General features: G+C 42.3%; 1 long non-coding RNA gene across 1 annotated transcript; it reads left to right on the top strand.

The window, feature by feature from the left end:
* The first annotated feature begins 755 nt into the window (after positions 1-755).
* LOC143976060 (uncharacterized) lies at positions 756-7,786 on the top strand. Its single transcript, XR_013272484.1, has 2 exons — positions 756-941; positions 7,453-7,786. It is a non-coding gene; the product is annotated as an uncharacterized LOC143976060 (long non-coding RNA).
* Positions 7,787-9,208: the final 1,422 nt, after the last annotated feature.

Here is a 9,208-nt window from a genome sequence, read left to right on the forward strand (position 1 = left end):
AGGGACCCCCAACCTCACCAGCCTGATTAGGAAGTTATGGGAACAGAGGGGCGCCAGACTGAGTGCGGTCTGATGAAGAAGCTGTAGCTTCGAAATGCATTACCATTCCTTGCCACTGTGAATAATCACACTTCCTGTTCCTGTGAAGTCACGACCAGCTGCTTCTTGTTTCCTGCCTCCTGGTTCCCAGCATTTTCTGGATCCCTGTAAGATCACACCAGTGCCCCAGGCTGCAAAGGGAAGACATTTATGAGACTCCAGGACTGGCGATTTTCACTGCATACTGAACTCATCTAATTTAACCTGTGAGTTACTACTTGTTTTTATTAAATATATGATTTATACTGCACTCAGTCTGGCGCCCCTCTGTTCCCATTTCTACACAGAGCTCATCGCTTCACTCTAAGGGAGCTGCCTCCAGGTGCTAATCATACAAGATCTCGGATCATTTATGGACATTATGTTTTAAACAAATGTTTTAATATCATGTGTGCTTATTCACACACATTTTATGTATACCTATATTCCAGTTGTTATATAATTTTATGTTATCACCATATCTAGCGCCGCTGTTCACCCTTGTGATTAGGAAGTTAGCCCGACCCCCCCCCCCGAGGATCTGGAGGAAGGAGAGGTGGAGGAAGTGGGTGAGATGGGCACCCCCACCAGGTGAGTGTCTGACACCCCAGCTTCAGGTAATCTATGTATGCCTGCATATTTCTAAATACATTCTTTTTCAACAATTTTAGGTGATGTTCTGCTTGTGGAACAGGAAGCCACAGAACATTTCAGTAGGGCCAGTGCTCAAACCCTCATTCACTCATGTGAACTCAAGGGACTTGATTTCGGTGTTACAGGGGATCTTCCAAGGGTTGGATGAGGATTTGTCCATAGACGATATGGTGATCGATCGGGTGCATAGAATAGCTGGAGTGAGAAGGGTAAAATCTGGTGAAACTTGAGACGTTATCTGTAAATTGCACTACGCACGAATAAAAGATAAAATAATGACTGCGACAAGACATAAAGAGAATATAGAATATGACGGGAAACAACTGACATTTTTTCAGGATCTATCCAAATATACTCTGGACAAAAGAAGAGCATTAAAACCGCTGTTGGAGCAACTTAGAAAAAGGAACTTACAGTATAGATGGAAATTTCCATTTCAATTACAAGTTCATTATGAAGACTTGACAGTAGTTTACAGGAATCTAGAAGACTTACCGGAATTTGTAAAGACTCTTGGTCTCTCACTAGTAGACTTACTAGAATGGCCAAAACCTTACAGAAAATTAGTAAAAGGCTTATAGGGATTTAAGGAACTGGATGGGGGGAGGGGGAATTTAAGGATGGGGGGCTAGTTTGTGATTTATGGTCATTAAGGGTTTTTTTTTTTTTAACTATAAGGCTTAGGGATATAAAATAAGGGATAAGTCGAATAGTAATAGAAGCCATAAGTATGGAGCTAGATGTGAATAGATAAGTGGCATAAGTGGCATGGGAAAAACTGACGGATGGCTAATCTAAACCAGTGGTTCCGATATTTCCCCTCCTAATAGGGACCTTACTTGTTAAGTAAGTTAGACTTATTGAAGTCGTTAGTTATAGGGTAGTGAATGAGAAGGGGTGAGTGGGGGGAGTGAGCGGAGAAGAGATAAGTGGGGGTAGGGAGGAAATTAGGAATAAGGGGTGTTAGGTTTAAGTGCAGGTTTTTTTTTTCTCTCTCTCCTTCTTCTTACTCTTCGGATACTAGGTAGGATCCCCCGGGGAATAGTACATTTTCAGTTAATTCATGATAAAGATGATACCTCACTCCCCATGCAGTGGGAAACTTTAAAATGCGTGTTAAGGGGACTGTTCGTCAAGCACGGATGTAGGTTAAAAAGGGAAAAAGAGCAAAGGAAAACTCAACTGTTGCTGGAAATTGGGAGATTGGAAGGTAAACACAAACAGAACCTGAAGCCAGAGGATCATATACTCTTAAAAGACAAAAGAATTGTGCTGCAAGCCGTGCTTGATGAAGAGTCTCTTCGTATAAGGGACAAGAACAGAACACAATGGTACCAACACGGAAATAAAATGGGGAAACTATTAGCAAAAACATTGAGGGAACAACAGCCCACAACATCTATAGTAAAGATTTTTAAAACAAATGGGGAAATAACATACGATCCAACTGAAATTATAAAAACATTCCAAAACTATTATGATAAATTATATAATATAGAAATAAAACAGGAAATAAAAAAGAGGAAAGGGCTGAAGAGATTGGAAAATATGTTAACGAAACAGCTTTGCCTAGATTCCCTAGAGAAGTAATTGAGGAAATGGAAGAAGAAATTTCAACGGAGGAGATACAACAAGCAATAGCCGAAATGGCCCTGGGAAAGAGCCCAGGACCAGACGGCTACACAGCAAGGTTTTATAAACAATTTCAAGACTTAATTATACCTTTACTTAAAAAAACATATAATTCCATAACTAAAACGCAAACTTTTGTACCACAGAGTACGGAAGCTCATATTATACTTATCCCAAAACCAGAAAAAGACCATACATTAAGTAAAAACTTTCATCCTATTTCATTAACAAATATTGATATTAGATTATATTCAAAAATTATTTCTAATAGATTAACTCCAAGAATGCCGGAATATATAAATCTAGATCAAACAGGGTTCATAAAGGGGCGAGAAACCAGGGATAACATAATAAAGACATGCACGCTGATGGAGCATGCTCAGAGGGCCGCCATCCCAGCCTGTTTACTAACTATAGATGCTGAGAAAGCTTTCGATAGGGTGGGATGGCGGTTCTTAGAGGTGGCATTATTACAGATAGGACTGGGCCCTAGAATGCTAGGCAGGATTATGGCATTATATGCCAATTCAAGAGCCAAAGTAAGAATAAACGGGATGTTCTCAGAGTATATAAAAGTATCAAACGGGACCCGTCAAGGGTGCTCCCTATCCCCTTTATTATATATAATAGTAATGGAACATCTAATTAATGCAATAAGGAAAAATAAAGATATACAAGGGATTAAAATTAAGGACAAGGAATACAAGCTGGCAGTATACGCAGATGATTTATTACTATATATAACAAACCCTATTATGACAATCCCTAATATAATAAAAGAACTTGATAGATTCGGGGAATTAAGCAATTTCAAGGTAAATTACGATAAATCAGAAATGATGAATATTACTTTAGAAGAAGAAATGCAACTACTTTTACAAAAAGATTTCCCGTTTAAATGGCAGAAAGAGGCGATTAAATACTTGGGCCTTATGATTCCGAAGGATTTGAAGCAGATACAGGAATTAAATCATAATGTGGTTATACGCAAAGTAATAAAACAATTGCAAAAATACGAAAAAATAACATACTCATGGTTAGGGAGAATAAATATAGTAAAAATGGAATTATTGCCAAAGATTTTATATGTATTCCAAACGTTGCCCATCGCTCCACTTAAGAGGATAATGATAAATCTAAGGAAAGCCATAAGTAGTTTTATATGGGCAAAAAAAACCTCCCGAATAAAAAGAGAAACACTAATTAGAACAAAAGAAAATGGAGGTTTGGCATTACCTGATTTTTTAAAATATATGCAAGTGGCATCATTGGTTAGAATTATAAACTGGCAACATGATAGTAAAAATAAACAATGGGTAATGTTGGAAGAGGATATCGCGGGGACACAGCTAAAATTCTTGCCGTAGATAAAACCTGAATTAAGGGAAAAAAAAAAGGAACTGCCAATCTTTGCGAGAGCTACTTTAAAAATATGGGATGCGGTGCTGAAAAAAGGTAAGCTATCCTCATGGACTGGACCCTTGTCTCCATTGATGTCCAACCCGGAATTTAAGCCACCATTGGAAAGCGTTAGCTATTTGAAATGGAACAAGATAGAGAATATAAGATTGGTCCAGATACTGGTGGATGGAAATATGCCTAGTTTAACTGATCTCGGATTAGAAGTAAAAAAACACTGGTTACAATATCATCAACTAGAAACATTTATTGAAACAAATAAAAGTTTAATAAATAGACCATTAACTAAATTCGAGCAGATAATATTAAAGGAGCAGAATCATAAGAATAAACTATCTAAAGTACCGTATATACTCGAGTATAAGCCGAGATTTTCAGCCTCTTTTTTGAGGCTGAAAGTGCCCCCCTCGGCTTATACTCGAGTCATCGCCGTCTGACTGCTCGATCAGCGTATCGAGCAGACAGATGGCGGACATACTACAATTCGAAAGCCGCGCCTCCGCCTCCGCCTCCGCCTCCGCCTGTGATAGGCGGAACACTCAATTTCCCAGCAGTCAGTGTTCCGCCTATCACGGACATCCGCTCATCCTCGTACTACGGACGAGGATGAGACGATGTCCGTGATAGGCGGAACACAGGCTGCTGGGAAATTCAGTGTTCCGCCTATCACAGGCGGAGGCGCGGCTTTTGAATTTTAGAATGGCCGCCGAGGCGCCGACGAAGAGCGGCGATCCTGGCAAGGCACGGCACGGGACGGAGGCAAGGCACGGCACGGCACGGGACGGGACGGGATGGAGGCAAGGCACGACACGGGACGGAGGCAAGGAGGCACGGCACGGGACGGAGGCAAGGAGGCAAGGCACGGGACGGAGGCTCGGGACACAGGCTCGGGACACAGGTAGGCTGGACACACACACACACACACACACACACACACACACACACACACACACACACACACATGGACACACACACACAGGGATGGATGGATGGAGACACACACACACAGGGATGGATGGATACACACACACACAGGGATGGATGGATGGAGACACACACACACAGGGATGGATGGATACACACACACACAGGGATGGATGGATGGAGACACACACACACAGGGATGGATGGATGGAGACACACACACACACAGGGATGGATGGATGGATGGAGACACACACACACAGGGATGGATGGATGGATGGACACACACACACACAGGGATGGATGGATGGATGGACACACACACACACAGGGATGGATGGATGGATGGACGGACACACAGGGATGGACGGACACACAGGGATGGACGGACACACAGGGATGGACGGACACACAGGGATGGACAGGCATGTCTCACCCTCGGCTTATACACGAGTCAATAAGTTTGCCAGTTTTTTTGGGGGTAAATTGGGGGCCTCGGCTTATATTCGGGTCGGCCTATACTCGAGTATATACGGTATATGTATCGCTGTTACCCACAGGAAATATTAGAGATTTAATAGGAATAAGAAAGTGGGAAGAAGAACTAGGAGAGATAATTACAGAAGAAGAATCGATTTTTTTTTAGGAATAATACATAAAACCTCAACGGCGTTAAAACATCAAGAACGAAACTATAAAGTGACAATGAGGTGGTACTGGAGTCCAGTGGCATTAAAAATAATTAATATAGGAAATACAGAGAAATGCTGGAGGTGTGGGATAGAAAAAGGGACAATGGAACATATCTGGTTCAGTTGTAAGAAATTAAAAAACTTCTGGTTAAGTGTTTTCGAGATATACTAAAAAGTGACTGGAAAAAAACTGGCTCCAGATGTGAAGGTAGCATTAGTCTCTCTTACGTCAGATACAGTGGATAGTATGAAAAATGGGATAATACAACATATGACAACAGCGGCAAGAACAATAATAGCACGTAAATGGAAAGAAACAGCGAGTCCAACAGTGTGGGAATGGGTATGTGAAATGAACGCAATATGCTTCATGGAAAAACAAATAAGAGAAGAAGGATATATAAATAATCAGTTACCAATTGTATGGAAACAATGGGAAGAGTTTAGGTTCTCAAATGGATTGAAAGAATATTTATAATTTAAAAGAGGGGGAGAGGGAAGAAGAGAGAGAGGGTTAAAGAGGTGAAACATGGATATTGGGGGGAGGGGAGATAGGTGAGGAGGGGGAAAATGTAAGAAAGGGAATAAGGAGTGGGTTTTTTTTTTTGGTTTTTTTTTCTTCTCTGTGTGTTTGGTGGTATGTTGGATGTTAATAAATGTGGAATATATTGAGTGGGTTTTATGTATGATGTTGTAAATGAACCAGTATGTATTATGGTTATTTTTTTTTTTAAATAATAAAAAGAAGATTTGAAACAAACCCTCACAAATCATGGCGTGGAATGAGGAGATAGACACAATGCACAATCTCCTTGACATCATACAGCAGAAAATGAAGAACATGATCAATGTTTTGGAGAGAATATAGTCCCTTTTTCCCTCGTTTTTTTATTTTCTTTTTAGATTACCCCAAAAAGTTGTTGTTATTTGTACATTTTAAAAGCCAAATTTGAAGATGCACATGGTGTGTCAACACGTGCTATCTGTCATCAGGGGATCTCAGTGTAATGTTTTGTGGGTGCAACCCCTTCCTCATAACTCTAGTAGGTGAGAGGAAGGGATTGCACCCCTAAACACATCCATTGGTCCCCTATTATGAGAGATAGCACATTTTCACATTACCCATTTGGACTCCCAATTTGTGTGCATCTTCAAAATTTGGCTTTTACAGGGGTGACATCACACCATCATATTTACGACAATAGCAAGACATTTTTGACATATAATGTTTGATATTGCCTTCAGTTTTTATACATTGAACCTTGTAAGTTCCAGAGTTGTGTATGTTATGTTTTAACCGCTTCACAACCGCCTCATGCCGATATATGTCGGCAGAAGGGCACATACAGGCAGAATCACGTACCTGTATGTTGCCCTTTAAGAGGCGGCGGGGGCATGCGCCCACGGGAAGCTCCCTGAGTCCGGTCGTGGGTCCCGAGGACTCGATCGCCACGCGGAGAGGAAGAACGGGGAGATGCTAAAGTAAACAAGCATCTCCCTGTTCTGCCTAGCAACAGTGACACTGATCTCTGCTCCCTGTGATTGGAGCAGAGATCAGTGATCTGTAAAACACAGCCACACCCCCCCACAGTTAGCAACACTCCTCTAGGACACACTTAACCCCTACACTGCCACCTAGTGGTTAACCCCTTCACTGCCAGTGTCATTTACACAGTAATCAGTGCATTTGTATAGCTGATTGCTGTATAGATGACAATGGTTCCAAAAATGTGTCAAAAATGTCCGATGTGTCCGCCATAATGTCGCAGTCACAATAAAAATTGCAGATTTCCGGCATTTAAAAAAAATATATATATATTAATAAAAATGCCATAAAACTATCCTCTATTTTGTAAACACTATAAATTGCGCAAACCAATCAATAATCGCTTATTACGATTTTTTTTTTTGCCAAAAATATGTGGAAGAATGCGTATCGGCCTAAACTGAGGAAAAAAATATTTTTTTATATATTTTTGGGGGATATTTATTATAGCAAATAGTAAAAAATAATGTGTTTTTTTCAAAATTGTCGCTCTTTTTATGTTTATAGCGCAAGAAAAAGAAAAACCGCAGGGGTGATCAAATACCACCAAAAGAAAGTTCTATTTGTGGGAAAAAAAGGACGTCAATTTTGTTTGGGAGCCACGTTGCATGACCTTGTAATTGTGAGTTAAATCGACGCAGTGCTGAATCGCAAAAAGTGCTCAGGTCAGGAAGGTGGTAAATTCTTCCGGGGCTGAAGTGGTTAAAACATGCATGTTTGTGAAAAAAAAAATATCTTGTGAAAAAAAAGTTATATTGAGGAAAACAAATAAAATTTTTAACACATTTTATAAACGCACATGTGTGAATGTGCACTGAGTAAACATTTTGAAATACAACAATGTGTGGCTTCTTGTTTCAATACTCAATACCAGTTTTGTAAGTAATTTTGTGTTTACAGTGACAATGGGGCTTATTTACTAAAGGAAAATCCACTTGGCACTACAAGTGCACTAGGAGAACCTAGGAGACAGCCAAAAAGAAAAGCAAACAATAAAGAAAATTCTAGATTTTATCAGAATTTTTTTTTTAATTACTAAAAATTTTATACATCTGACTGACATTGCAATGGCCCCCCTACCCATAAAATAATTAACATATTTCTCCTGAACTTCACAGGTGCTTTGGGGTGCCAAGCCAGTACGGTCAGTATCCAGGCCCGTCAGGAAATTGTCTGTAATTAGTCCGGCCTCAGACCCAACTGAGGCTAGATAATTCAGGGAATCCTTAAATAATTGTACAGGATGCAGCAGCACAGGATGATATGGTTGATTTTGTAGTCCGCTATATGGATTGCTGTCAGAAACAGTCGGAACCGGCTGGCCATTATCCCGAAGGTATTCTCAATGAGTAGTTAAAAACCCTCCTCTCTGGGGTGAGGGTCCTTTGGGGGAATGGCCTCATCAGGTGCTTGCCCAGACCGAACGCTTCATCAGCAATAAAGACAAATGGAAGTCCTTCAACGTTGTCTACATCAGGTGGCAATGCCAGGCCACCAGTCTGGAGACGTTGGTAAAACGCCTTCTGGGCAATGACTCCTCCATCCGATATTTCTGCCCACAGGCCCGGATTGGCCATAGGGCACACCAGGCAATTGCCCGGTGGGCCGCGGCCGCCGGGCCGCCAGGCTGCAAGTCCATGCAGGGCACAAGGCTCTTTGAGCCCGTGCCGCTCATGCAGCCTCTCCACGCTAGCTCGGCTCAGCCCATAGGTGGCAGGGGGGCGTACACAAAGAGGGGGGTGGAGCTAGATGAGAAGCCTTCGGCCTCTCCACGGCTGCCCATATAGGTCAGCCATCCGTACCAGGGGACGTGGCTGCAAAGGGGGAGGAGCCAGAGCAGACACCTGCTGCTGAGTCCTGAAAACTTGAAGCCAGATAACAGTAAACATGAGTTCCGCCCGTGCTCTGCGCTCACCCCTGTAACCAGGATATGAGAAGCGGTGGGACGGCTGCATATAGAAGAATAATTCTCTCCATCTTCCTCCTGCAGTATCGGAATGCCTGCGAGAGGTAGAAGAGAAGCAGGAGACTGCAGGAGGGAGATGGAGAGAATGATTGTTCTATATGCAGCCGTCCCCACCCCTCCTTATATCCTGCTTATTACTGCTGCCACCCCCCCCCCCCGGGCTCCCCACACCACCCATACTCTTTGCCTCCCCCCTGCTCTCTGCCACCCCCCCAGTGCGCTCCACCTCCCCCCATGCTCTCTGCCGCCCTCCCTGTGCTCTCTGCCGCCCCCCATGCTCTCCGCCGCCCCCCGTGC

This window comes from Lithobates pipiens, unplaced genomic scaffold (assembly GCF_037356315.1).
Source record: "Lithobates pipiens isolate NorthernLeopardFrog02 unplaced genomic scaffold, aLitPip1_a1.2 Scaffold_13, whole genome shotgun sequence".
Classification (NCBI taxonomy): domain Eukaryota; kingdom Metazoa; phylum Chordata; class Amphibia; order Anura; family Ranidae; genus Lithobates; species Lithobates pipiens.